Genomic DNA, 13,920 nt, shown 5'->3' with positions numbered 1-13,920 from the left:
TGGTGTTGTTGGTATATATACTCATAGAAACAAATAAGGGAACACATGAAAGTAAGAGTGTTCCAGAATTTCACTCACAGTGCAATACATAAAGGAAGAATAAAGGAAGCTGTTTGTTTGGGATATTTATTTTGTTACCTTTGCAAAATTCTCTAAACTGCTAATTGTCAAGACTATTTCAAGACTACAGGAATTGGCTCATCACTTATTTATTGATATCATCATCATTCCTTGTCACTTTGCTAATGTGGATTTTGTAGTTACGTTAATACTGGAGCAGTGTTGTAAACATTCATCTAAGTCAAGGGGTCCTTAGGTGGTCTAAGATCAAACTCTTGAGAGCCAGGACTACCTCAAGTTATTGCACTGTTCATGAGCTGATGATAACATGTAGTGAGAGTTACCTCCCTTGCATTAAGAGTCCATTGTTTACATACGCACCTTCACCCTGTACAGTATTTGAGAATCTTTGTTCCAAGGTGAGTCCTTGTTAATCTGAAAATCATTCCCATTAACATTTTTCAGGAACACTGAGTAACTCAACTTAAAAAAAATTACTCAAAAATTTGTTTAACAGAGTTTTACTACATTACAGCCAAAGGGAACTCTTCATGGTGAATGGGAGATGCATTGCCATGAGCTTTGCATTGAAGGATTCACTGATACGCAATTAACATATTTTTATTAATTTTAATGTCACTCAAAATGTGCCATTAAATAATAATATGTGGAAATGTTTTTATCAATTCCTTTTAGTAGAAATGAGGTAGAATAAAGATCTGTTTTTGCCCATCGGAAAAGTCACAGTAAAGCAAACATCAAGAAAATCTTCATAACACAAGACGAAATTTGTGTAATATATTTGTTCTTAGGTTATAGACATCTCAACTGGAAAAGTGATTAAACTTGTTCCAGTATACTAGATGTTCTGGAAAAAACCCTAAAAAATAGAATTCTTGATACATTATAGCCTAACTTATTGATAGTGTGTTTTTAATTTTTTTAAAATGTAGGTGTTGAAATGAATGTCTTGTTTATTTCACATTTTGGAGTTATTTTCAAACAGTTGAATAAATTTGACAATTTGTAAAGATGTTTGCTTGTTTCTTAGAAAACGTAGACCCTGTGGTCCAAGACTGGTTGAAGTATTCATTGTCATTTCTGTAATAAAACATATATGAGAGGTGGACCTATTACAGATTGTGTTGTATCTGTAGGGTACTTGTTGGACTGTATTTCATGTTGTGGTCTTATGCATAGAGCCCAGGTGACAAATCAATTGAAGTTAAGCAGCGTTGGGCATAGAGAGTCCTTGGATGGGTGACTGTGTTTGGCAGCTTGACTCCTGAGAGTTTGTAGGACTTCAGTCCTGCCCCACAACGAAGCACATGTGATACATGTGATCTCACTTCGGGCAAATGAGTTTGTTCAAAATTGCCTCTGTTCACACAGCAGTGAATGGGTACCTGGTAGGATGAGTCCTATGACTACCATCACTTCACAGACAGCTTGTGTTAACAGTGTAAAAATGCCCACTATGTTGTATGCCATATTTAAGTGGCCCTATTTAGTGGTGTTCCGATGATCGAAAAAATTAAAAAAATTGATCGAAAGAAGGATTAAAAATGATTATCGATTGTAAAAAAAATAATTTTGATTACTATTAATGGGAATTTTGTTGTTTTTGTATAACACCCTTGAATTAAGTATACTACAGCGTAAAGCTATGCGCATTGTAAAATTTTAACCACTTTTATTGTTTAATTGAAATTCCAGTGTCTTACTTGCATGCGTGAATTTCAATGCATGACAGTATTAGTTATGAAAAAAACATTAATTAGAAAAAATCTGGGGTAAAACACTTAAAATTGGTGATTACATTAAACATGTATATATTTCGATTAAAATCGATAAGGTTTTTCCGATTCCCAACACTAGCCTTATTGTTGTTTACTTGTGCTGCCTGCTCCTGGCCTGGGAGGTGAAACCCAGTTAGTAATTGGTTTATTCAATAAAGGGGCCACAGACCCATTATACAGTTACATAAGTCATATCATGAAAGTGGAAATCTGGAGCGCCATTACACTGTACAAGGTCAGTAAACATACACTTAATGGGTTGTACAAGTTTTAAGGTAATTGTTACGTTGTTTGAATGCAAGGAACAAAAACTTCGCTAAACGATTTAAAATACCTGAATCGTGTGATGTGCAAAGTAATACAAGTTTATCATAAGAAGAATGAGTACAATAGAACTGAGACAAAATTGTATGTCTGAGATTATAGTAAAAAGGGCATTCCAAACACATGTGATATTCTGTCTCAATTACAGGTATAAAACAAAATGGCAATAATCTAGAATTTCTTGTCAGACCAGATTTTCTTCTAGACTCTATCATTAACTGATGGCTTGAACAACCAAGTATACACTGAGCCTTACGAGCTAAAATATTTGGAACTCCTCTTGGAAGATGCAATATTTCCTTTAAGAATTTATCATGTACATTAGGAATATCTTGAGAAGGTTGAAACCCCCAAATTTCCGTAGCATACATCAATATACTAGTAGGTAATATCTTAACATCGAAAAGTTTTAATAGCAAATCTAATTAATTAGTAAACATATGGATTCCACTTTTTAAAGAAAACAAAGCTTTCAAAACATACTGTGATAAAATATTTTGGGTTACAAACCAGCTTCCAGAGGATGACAAATGAATACCAATATATTTATAAGTGGGTACAATGTCAAGAGGTAAACCATCTAAACTGAAACGTTCATATTTTCGAAGTCGCCCGGCCTTCCTGAACACAATTATCTTACTTTTGTCAGTGTTTATTTTAAGTTTCCATCTATTACAATATAAAAGTAGTTTATCTAGACGTTTCTGTAACCCATTGACAGTCATATCGAATAGAGCGATATCATCCGCTAAATGCAAAATAAACAACCCTATGACACCTAAATTGACACATCGCTGACCATATGAACCCATGACAATATCGTTAATAAAAAATGAAAACAGAAAGGGAGATTACTGGCAGCCCTGGCGAACACCTGATGAATACTCAAAGAATGGAGTACATTGTATACCCATCATTAATAGAAATACAAGCTTTGACATCTTCATACATATTCTTTAAAATCCTAAATATTCTACCTTTAACGTTCCTTGTCCAAAGTTTGAACAAGAGACTATCTCGACACACCGAGTCGAATGCTGACTTTAAGTCTATAAATGCACAGTAAAAACGGGATTTGTGTAATAAAAGACATTTTTCAATCAGGACATTTATAATATATATGTTATCACTTATACGAAAACCCTTCCGAAATCCAGCTTGTTCAGGTGATAGGAACTCCGATGCCCAATCAGTTAACCTTCTACACAATATTTTGGAAAAAATCTTACCAGAAACCTCTAATAGAGATATAGGTCTGTACTTAGTAGGATCCGCTTTAGTGAACTAGCATAATTACTCCCAAGCCCATTCTTTCGGGTAAAAACCAGTAGACAGGATCAAATTAAATAAAGTACACAATAAATGAAGACAATTTTGTGGAGCATTCTTGAAAAATTCAATCGGCATTCCAGAATATCCTGGGGATTTGCCGCACTGCATATCATTCATTGATTGCATAACATATTTCCTGTAGAGTAATATCACTGTCTAAGTTATTGTATACATCAATAGTTTCATGTATCAAACGATCAGTTAATGTCTTTACAAAGTTCTCTACATAATCGTAACATTCCTTCTCGTCAGGTGTTTGATATGTACTACATAACAAAGTTTTATAAAAGAGTTGTGCATACTGGAGTGTCAATTTTAGTGGTCAAACGTGGGCGTTTGTTTCTTACAATATTCCCAAAATTTCGCATGTTCTTGTTTAAGATGGCACTCGATAGTTTATGGCTAAATGCATCAAAAGATAACTGTTTATAACACTTTCAGGCAACAACGTAATTTTGTTTATTCCCATCAAAGTGGTGATGACATTTTCGATTGTGGGAACTGTTATGCCATAGCATGTGAACGTTAGCGCCCATGTAACATAGACAAACTAGTAGTATCCCATCTGTAGTGATAGTAGTTGTAGCACTAGTAGTATCCCAACTGTAGTGAGAGTAGTTGTAGCACAAGTAGTATCCCAACCGTATTGAGAGTAGTTGTAGCACTAGTAGTATCCCAACTGTAGTGAGAGTAGTTGTAGCACTAGTAGTATCCCAACTGTAGTGAGAGTAGTTGTAGCACAAGTAGTATCCCAACCGTATTGAGAGTAGTTGTAGCACTAGTAGTATCCCAACTGTAGTGAGAGTAGTTGTAGCACTAGTAGTATCCCAACTGTAGTGAGAGTAGTTGTAGCACTAGTAGTATCCCAACTGTAGTGAGAGTAGTTGTAGCACTAGTAGTATCCCAACTGTAGTGATAGTAGTTGTAGCACTAGTAGTATCCCAACTGTAGTGAGAGTAGTTGTAGCACTGGTAGTATCCCAACTGTAGTGATAGTAGCTGTAGCACTGGTAGTGTCCCAACTGTTGTGAGAGTAGTTGTAGCACTAGTAGTATCCCAACTGTAGTGAGAGTAGTTGTAGCACTGGTAGTGTCCCAACTGTTGTGAGAGTAGTTGTAGCACTAGTAGTATCCCAACTGTAGTGATAGTAGTTGTAGCACTAGTAGTATCCCAACTGTAGTGATAGTAGCTGTAGCACTGGTAGTATCCCGACTGTAGTGATAGTAGTTGTAGCACTAGTAGTATCCCAACTGTAGTGATAGTAGTTGTAGCACTAGTAGTATCCCAACTGTAGTGATAGTAGTTGTAGCACTAGTAGTATCCCGACTGTACCCAAACGTATTTGCTAAAGACATATTCTGACGCAATTATTATCAGATGTTCACCTCATATTTCCAATTATATTTCTGAAAAGAATTCAATAATCACAAATGGGATTTTCTTATTGAATATGCAACTAAAATTCATAAAAAAACCCAGCTACATTAAACCAAAAGCTGAAACTCAAAATGACTTTAAAATATTTCTCACACTGAACATTCGTGTAACCTTGCTGTCATACCCGAGGTGGAATTTTAGATGAATTCGATGAAAAATATAGGAAAGACCAAAAAAAAGTCAGAATATTCCAAGAGATGTGAATTATATGCCCAATGTTAAAAATTGATTGTTAAAAGTTGATTAGTTACATACAGATAGAACATTATTGTTTTGAAACTCGAAGCGACGACATCTCCTAAAACTGTTGGAAGCGCACGTACAATCACAACAAGCCCGCAAGATCGCCAGAAATACTTCAGTTGGACCAGTGAGAGCCGTTATGTCAACAAATGCAAATTCGTGTATTTGAATCTCTCACCGTCAATCGCATGATTCTTATCAAAAAGTTCACATTAGACAGCACAATTCTGTTAGCTACGTTCTTAGTACTTGGATATGACGATGTATATTTTTCATGATTTTTAAAACAATAACATTCTGCCATAAACGATTTAAGTAGTCGGGATTATTTTTATCAAACACATACGCACATAACAAGCATCGAGACGGGGACGAGTCTTCTTGGAAGTTACGGAAAGGGACGAGTGGTGACGAATGTGATAGTAGTTGTAACTCTAGTAGCATCCCAACTGTAGCGAGAGTAGTTGTAGCACAAGCAGCATCCCAACTGTAGTGATAGTAGTTGTAGCACTAGTAGTATCCTAACTGTAGTGATAGTAGTTGTAGCACTAGTAGTGTCCCAACTATAGTGAGAGTAGTTGTAGCACTAGTAGTATCCCAACTGTAGTGATAGTAGTTGTAGCACTAGTAGCATCCCAACTTTAGTGATAGTAGTTGTAGAACTAGTAGTATCCCAACTGTAGTGATAGTAGTTGTAGCACTAGTAGTATCCCAACTGTAGTGATAGTAGTTGTAGCACTAGTAGTATCCCAACTGTAGTGATAGTAGTTGTAGCACTAGTAGTATCCCAACTGTAGTGAGAGTAGTTGTAGCACTAGTAGCATCCCAACTGTAGTGAGAGTAGTTGTAGCACTAGTAGCATCCCAACTGTAGTGAGAGTAGTTGTAGCACTAGTAGTATCCCAACTGTAGTGATAGTAGTTGTAGCACTAGTAGTATCCCAACTGTAGTGAGAGTAGTTATCAGTCTACGTAAACTTAGGCTCAGTATTATTTGTTACACTGATATACTGAGTCTGTTCGCATGGAACCCAAGTTGCACATGTGTAAACTTGCACCCAAATGTATATTTACATACGTATGCAAAAGCAAATTTGCTATGCGTTCGCATGAAGAAAACGGGTGTGTGTGTATTGTTAGGTGGGTAAACAACTTGTTGCCATGTGATCCTTCAGTCTCTAACCTTTGCCATGGAAAGATACAGAAGAAGATTTAATTAGGAGACAGTTCCCTTGCCGCTTACGTTTGGCTCTGAAGAGAAGAATGTATGGAAGATTCACAGGCCAACAACCTGGTGGGATCATATATACAGCAACGAAACAGACAAAGAATGTATCCAGAATTTCCGAATGCACAGAATCCTGTTTGAAATACTCCATGGCCAGTTGAAAGTCTACCTTCAACCGCAAGATGGAGAAAAAGCTTGCAGTAACTTTGTATTGGCCGCCTCTACTTGAGAATACCGTACTGTGGCTAACCTGTTTGGCGTAGGCAAGTCAACAGTATATGACTTTATACACCAGGTATGCCAGATCCTAGTGGATCACTTAATGGAGACCTACGTTATCTTACCCAAGGATGAGGAACTGGATCTTGTGAACCAAGGTTATGAAAGGCGGTGGAAATTTCCAAACTGTGCTGGTTCCATAGATGGCACACATATACCAATCACGTGTCTCAAAGAAGCCCACGGCGCTTACTTGAACGGAAAAGGCGCTTACTTAATTGTAATTCAAGCCTTCTGTGATCATCAGTATGTATTCCGTGATATAAACATCGGTTGGCCAGCCGTGTCCATGACGCAAGAATCTTTGTAGATTCGGAATCTTTCACAAAGGCGAGTTTGGAAAACTGTTCCCTCAGTTGCATAAAGGATAAACCTCCGAGGAAGAGATTTTAACCTCCTAACTGTTACTCTCGGAGATGGAGCCTACCCTATGACGAAATGGCTTCTGAAGCCATATTGCAACAGAGACAGTCTGACGGAAGAGCAAAAGGTATTCAACTATAGGCTCAACCTAGAATGACTGTGGAAATGCCTTTGGTAGGTTTAAAGGCCGTTGGCGATGTTTAAAAAGCGTTTGGACGTGGACGTTGAGTTTGCATGCACCGTTGTTAGTTCATGTATTATACTACATAACATCTGTGAGCTGAATCATCAAGGATACGACGAGTCTGGGAGTGAGGAAGATGACCAGGGTGACGAGTGTGAGGTCCGTGATGTTGACAGTCACACCTCAGGCAAACTGTTGAGTCAGCATCTGACAGAAGCCTTCTGTCTTGGACTACTTTACGGTTAGATAGCCTTGAATGATAGAAGAACAGTACAAACTGCAACAACTTGCCATACTAAGGACAGTTGTACTCCATATGTTTGTAAACATTCTGTTTTCTTTTTCTTCTTTTGTCCAGAATATGACACATTTGCTTCAAACTGAGGATAAAAATAATTTGTGGGTTTGCTTTTTCCTTTAGAGTTCATAACTGAGTGTATTTAGAGAAGACAGTTTCATTACCATAAATTTCTTAAAATCCAAACACGGTAGCTAGAGTGCTATTCTACACAAACCGAAACATGAGTCTCATTAACCTATTCTGACAATGACCTACTTTTCAGCCGATCCGAATTTCCTCATATGACATTGAAAATAGACATCAGAAACAACTATGGTTACACTGAATTCCAGTTCCTTGTTTCATAAGAAAATGGTATTTACAAATGAATTTTAATTTAAAACTTAATAACATCGTATTTCTATATTTTATGGCGAGGTGTAGGCAGCATGACCTCAACTAAGACGTCACAGACTGCCCCTGTTTGATGAGGTCGTAAAATGATTCACAATGCATCTGTCTCACTGGTTACACATGTTATGTGTTTTTTTTGCGCTTATTCAGTGTAGTTCTGTAACGCACAATGTGACTGATATAATATCAAGTCCGTACCAGACCGCCAAACTTTTCTAGCGGGAGAGCCTCGTTTTGAGATTTCCATGATTTCCAGGTTTCCGTTTGTCAGAGCTCGCTGTACGACAGAGCACGCTGAATCAAGAATCATGCGCATCAACTGATGCTGATTTGTCTCTCGCTGCATTCTCTCCTCTGACTCTCGATTACTTTTCTCCGTTTCGATTTTTAACTTGTCCATCTCTAGTTTTTTCATTTCAAGCTCAATCTTTCTATTTTCAAGGTTGACATACTTCTCTTCAATCTTCTCGTTGCTGGTCGTCAATCCAGACATTGCACCATGGCCACCTCAAGCTTGATTTTCTTCGCTAGTGCTACAACTACTCTCACTACAGTTGGGATACTACTAGTGCTACAACTACTCTCACTACAGTTGAGATACTACTAGTGCTACAACTACTCTCACTACAGTTGAGATACTACTAGTGCTACAACTACTGTCACTACAGTTGAGATACTACTAGTGCTACAACTACTCTCACTACAGTTGAGCTAAAAACAATGAGCGCTTCGTGGTGGCGGAATCTGTGGAAGAGCATCACCTTTCTCAAGGTTATCTGCACTGATTTCAGGTCTTGGCTCTTGCTCATGGTCAGAAGGAAGAGGATTATCCCCTCTGCCTGCCTCTGTATCACCAGTAACCCCAGTCACTTCTGCATCAGGACCAACCTCTGTATCACTAGAGATGTCAGTATCTATGTCATCATGGGTTAAATCTATTGTAGAGCTTTCAATAATGTTCACAGGAGAGGCATCCTCGATAATCTCCAGGGTATACGTTACGATCACTTTCCACTATACCCTGGATGCATCCACAGCCCGATGATTTTATTACCTCCCTTGGCTGGCTTTTTATCCAATCAGGTGTCTACGCTGGGAAGGTGAGCGAACCAATCACAACTCACTTTCGGTTCTTAAATTATCTAACCGTTTAAACTTGGCAACACAATTCATGCAGAGGGTACTCTGAAAGATGTGGAAGGAGTTCTTTTATAAATGCTCTGAAAGTTTCAGATCTGTCAATTTGTCTGTATTATTTCTCTAAAAATCTGAGTAATACTGCGAACAAACCTCGCGACTGCGACCCTATCTTTGTTGACACTGGCAAGCTCGGAAGTAACGGCGGCTTAGCTGATTGGCTAAGAATGCGGAGCCAGCAAAGGGAGGTAATATAATTATCGGGCCGAGCCGTGGATGCATCCAGGGTATAGTGGAGAGTGATCGTAACGTATACCCTGGAGATTATCGAGGATGCAGGAGAGGACGCAGGTCGATATCCCAGCGCAGTAGTGCAGTGGTAAGTCGTCTGCCTATCACGCTGAAGGCCCGGGTTTGATCCCCGGTGGAGGCACCTAGGTTCGGGTCCCGAGGTGGGCACTTTTGTGTAGTATCCTTGGACAAGATACTAAGATCCACATTGTCTCAGTTCACCCAGCTGTAAAATGGGTACCCGTGAGGATGTGCTGGCAATGTGAGTGTTAAGTTCATTGCGCCTAACAGGCAGCATGGCTGTATGGTCCCCAGGGAGTTGAAAAAGTATCGGAAAGTGCGATAGTGTCCTATGACCGGGGATAGTAATGTCCGTAGCGCCGTGAGCAGGCAATGTGCCTGGATATGAGCGCCATATAAGCGGACTATTACTACTACTATTTCATCAAGTTTCTCAAAATGCTTGCAGAGTGAACGGCCTCTACCACTCTTCTTCAGTTTTCCCTTTACACGCCCTGTAGCTTCTTTCGAGAGTGTGCATTTTAACCTTACATTGTTCTGGTGTCTTTTGAAATCCATAGTCCTCAAGGGCTGAAGAAATGGTCTTGTAAAAACTTGTATTGTTGGTTTCAGGATCATCGAGGCTTACCTAACCCTACTCTAAGGTTAATTAGGGTTAATTACAGGCAGGCAGCTGACCTGTACATGGCTGTGCTGATGGTCATGATAATAAGCTGCTAGTTCATTTATATTGACAGCACTGTGATTTAGATTTAGATAACACAACTTTACTTATCTCAGAGAATATACAAACAAAAAGTATATATTCCCTGATAAAACCCATATCCCGTCAAAGTGCCTACGATAAATATGCTGAGTAAGATATGATATGAAGGTGCTTATCTTCATATGTACAGGAGTACGCAAAGAAAAGAAGTACAAAATGTAAATAGATAAAGTCCCAACACACCTTGTGTGTTTTGGTATGTTCCAATGTCTAATAAACAACCGGGAATTCCCGTATTTAGGCCCACGGGCTTAAATTTGGATTTAATTCTTGGGTGATTAGAGTGACGTCCCTTTCCAAACGCGGAGAGTTTGACTCTGAATAGTGCCACTGCCATAGATATCAGTCAGTCACTCCTGTCATATTAGTTTGAAGTTAAAATGTTTATGAATTCACAATTGATCTCGTCACTATATGGCTGGAATAATGCCGATGTGACGTAAAGTCCAACTCAACTCAAATCAAACTATTAGTTTGAAGTTCATGTTTTGAATTAAATAGACTGTTATAACTTCATCATTTTGTTCACACTTGAAATACTCACTCGAGGGAACATTTTCACTTCTTTGAACTCTGAAAACAGCGTGGCCCTAAATACTCACTGTAGAGATTAGTCATTGTCTTAGATGTCAGTCAGTCCTCTCATAATAGTTTGAAGCTCGTGTTTTGCGTTAAATACTGTCAGCTTAATCATTCACGTTCACATTTACTCACTCGAGTAAACATTTTCATAAACTTTAAATTTTGAATTTATTGACCAGTTTCCCGATTAAAAAGCTTTAAAAAATCCTGATTCTTTTCCTTTTTATCAAAATATTGTGCATTTTTTAATTTAAGCCCTGGGCTTAAATATGGTTAAAATATTTCATCACTAGAACAGTGATTTTAAATACGGGAATTCCCGGTAATTAATAGCTAAGATCACAATGCTTATTCGTAGACTGCATTTTACTACTCTAAAATTAGAAATTCGACTAACTGGTATGCGGCCCTAGAGGGACATATGAACTGCATCTTAATTATCCTTCCGCTAAATTATATATACATAACAGAAACAAATAAAAACAATATAACCCATGTGTACAACGTTACTTATGTCAAGTGTGGATACACGTGCGTGCGTGCGTGCGTGCGTGTGTGTGTGTCCCAGTAAACCTAGCAACCCAAGTGTTGGGCAAACATGACGACATACTCGATGAGCTTTCAATAAGACTTGTTGTTTGGATCTCAATTCTCTGACCCACTGGATAATCGGATACCTCTTCACACTGGAGGAAACAAATATTATATTCTTCCTTGTACACTTACAACATTGAGTTATTACTATTATAATATTACAGTGTATCGTTCGTCCATGTCAGATTGTGTCATTCATGCTGCTCAGACTGGATAAGCGATAAGCATTCTCTCTAAATCAGTTGGATTAAAAGATTACTCTACTTAGAGTCCAACGTTGTTACCTTTGGGAGCTATGCCCCCTCCGTGGTGTAGTGGTTAGGGCGTCCGCCCGGAGAGCGGAAGGTCGCGGGTTCAATCCCCGACCGCGTCATACCAAAAGACATTGAAATATGGTACTTGTTGGTCCCTGCCTGGCGCTCGGCATTAATGGGTACAACAAGGACTGGTCGGCTCGGAGTCAGTATAATGTGTCTGAGTGGGGTATTCATACCTTACTGCGGCATGGTATCTCAGTGAGCTAGCACTATAAAACCAGCTTCAGTCTGGGCTAGTACAAGCAGCCACACATACACGTCGTCATATGAGCGAATAATCTTAAAGGTGCAGCCAAAAAATCAAATGCAGCCAAAACATCAAACATAATTAAAACACAATTATCACTTATTCATGACATATAATATACGTTGCTGGTTATGAAAAAACATCTAAACAAAATTATAAGCATACAATCGCAAATCAAAAGTGCAATATTTTGTACTTGGGTTTACTTCCCAAGAAACGAAGCAGCCGGGATACCGAACCCAGTCAGAGCGGGTGGGTGTGCACTCAAGTGTAACGGCTGGTTCATTTGCAGATGCTCTCACGGCTCATTGTGTGTGTATATATAGAGATGTTGGGTTTTGTAAATACATGCACATTTTCTGTGTATAACATTTTGCAATCAACAGACATCATAACATGTCATGTGTACAAGTATCACACCTGCCTGTCTGTGTAATTACATAATGTGACAGAAACCGGACTCGGGCCATAAATCAATGCGTTCAAATTGCATGTGGCCTGTGATCGCAGTTGTGTATTGAATATTGTCATTAGCAGACAGGCAGGCACGGACTCCGAACTGGCACGGACCAGGGGAATCCGACTGTCTAATTAAAACAGGCAGACACATAGGTGTCAATAAAACAGACATTGAGTTTTGTCTGTGACAACGACATATGTGATTTAAACATATCTTTATTCATGAAGATGAATTGGGATTGGTGAACAAGCATTACTGCTTATATTAAGACCGCTCCCATGTAACGTATAATACAACATGAAATGGAGGATTTGACGTCATCGATACTGACCATTGCATAAATATATTATTTTTAAATATATATAAATATATACAGATTACATGAAATACAACTATTCTCTAAGTAGTCATAAGTTAGAGAGTTACAGTTGTGTGTGTCTAACAAGCCATTGTAGAAATATAAATCAATCGTGAGAAGGTTGTTGAGTAAATTTAATTATTTTCCTGAGAAAATTTGAAGCGTTGTGTCTTGGTAATATAATCGTGGACGGATTCAACTATTTTCTGGTTAAAACAGGGAGTAAGTTCTTTGTTTCCCTTAAGAATGGTATCCAGCTTATAACCGGTAGTGTAAAAATACATATTAAGTCTTATCCGAGTACAGTTACGGCAAGTGAGGAAATAGTGTAGGGCGTTTTCAATCTGATGTCCACAAGAACAACATGGGCTGTCTATTAAATGTCTGTTATACTTATCGGCGTTCAGGCTGCTACATCCGAGCCTGAGGCGGCAGTGAACGATTGGCAAGAACGAGTGCCATAATTAAGGTCAAAGTCAATCTTATTTTCAGTTTTTGTAATTAGGTTTTTAAATTCTGTGAGACTACAAATTTGATAGGGCATTCCATAAATGTATTGTGGTTTGTAAAAAGGATTTAGCAGTGCGACTGTAAATTCCTTGTATTGCAGAGTTATTCCTCAAGCTGTAGTTTGTAGTTGCGGAGATGGAGTTTGGGATCAGGTCAAAAAGATATTTTGGCAATTGGTTGTTGTACATCTTATAGAAAAAAGTTAACTTCTGGCAATACCTTCTACCTTGCAAGGACTGAGATTTGGTTTCATTGTAAAGTTTGTTATGACTTGTGCAACGAACGGCAGCACATATAGTTCTCAGAGTATAAAGATGTAAATTCTAATGTACGCGATTGCTCAGATGTACAGTTATCCCAAATATGCCAACAATAGTCAAATATTGGCAAGATATAGGACTTAAACATAATATCCAACGTTTTACGTGATAATCGGTATTAAAAACTCCTCAGACGAGTGATAATAGGGCTAACTTTACGTACAATATCATTAGTGTGATCATTCCACGTACAATCGCTTTGGAGTGTTAATCCTAGACGTTTATGACTTTTGACTTCTTTTATGATTGTTCCGTCCATGAATAGGTTCGGTTTAGAGACGGTTTCGTTTCACGTGAGAACTGAGTAGTTTCGGTTTTATTTGGATGAAATGTAACCTGCCACTTACGGGCCCATTGTGAAATTCTATCTAGATCAT

This window comes from Haliotis rubra, unplaced genomic scaffold, assembly GCF_003918875.1.
Source record: "Haliotis rubra isolate DU_JTF1 unplaced genomic scaffold, ASM391887v1 Scf513, whole genome shotgun sequence".
In the NCBI taxonomy this organism is placed as follows: domain Eukaryota; kingdom Metazoa; phylum Mollusca; class Gastropoda; order Lepetellida; family Haliotidae; genus Haliotis; species Haliotis rubra.
The sequence above is the reverse complement of the archived record's forward strand: the minus strand, read 5'-3'. Positions refer to the sequence as shown.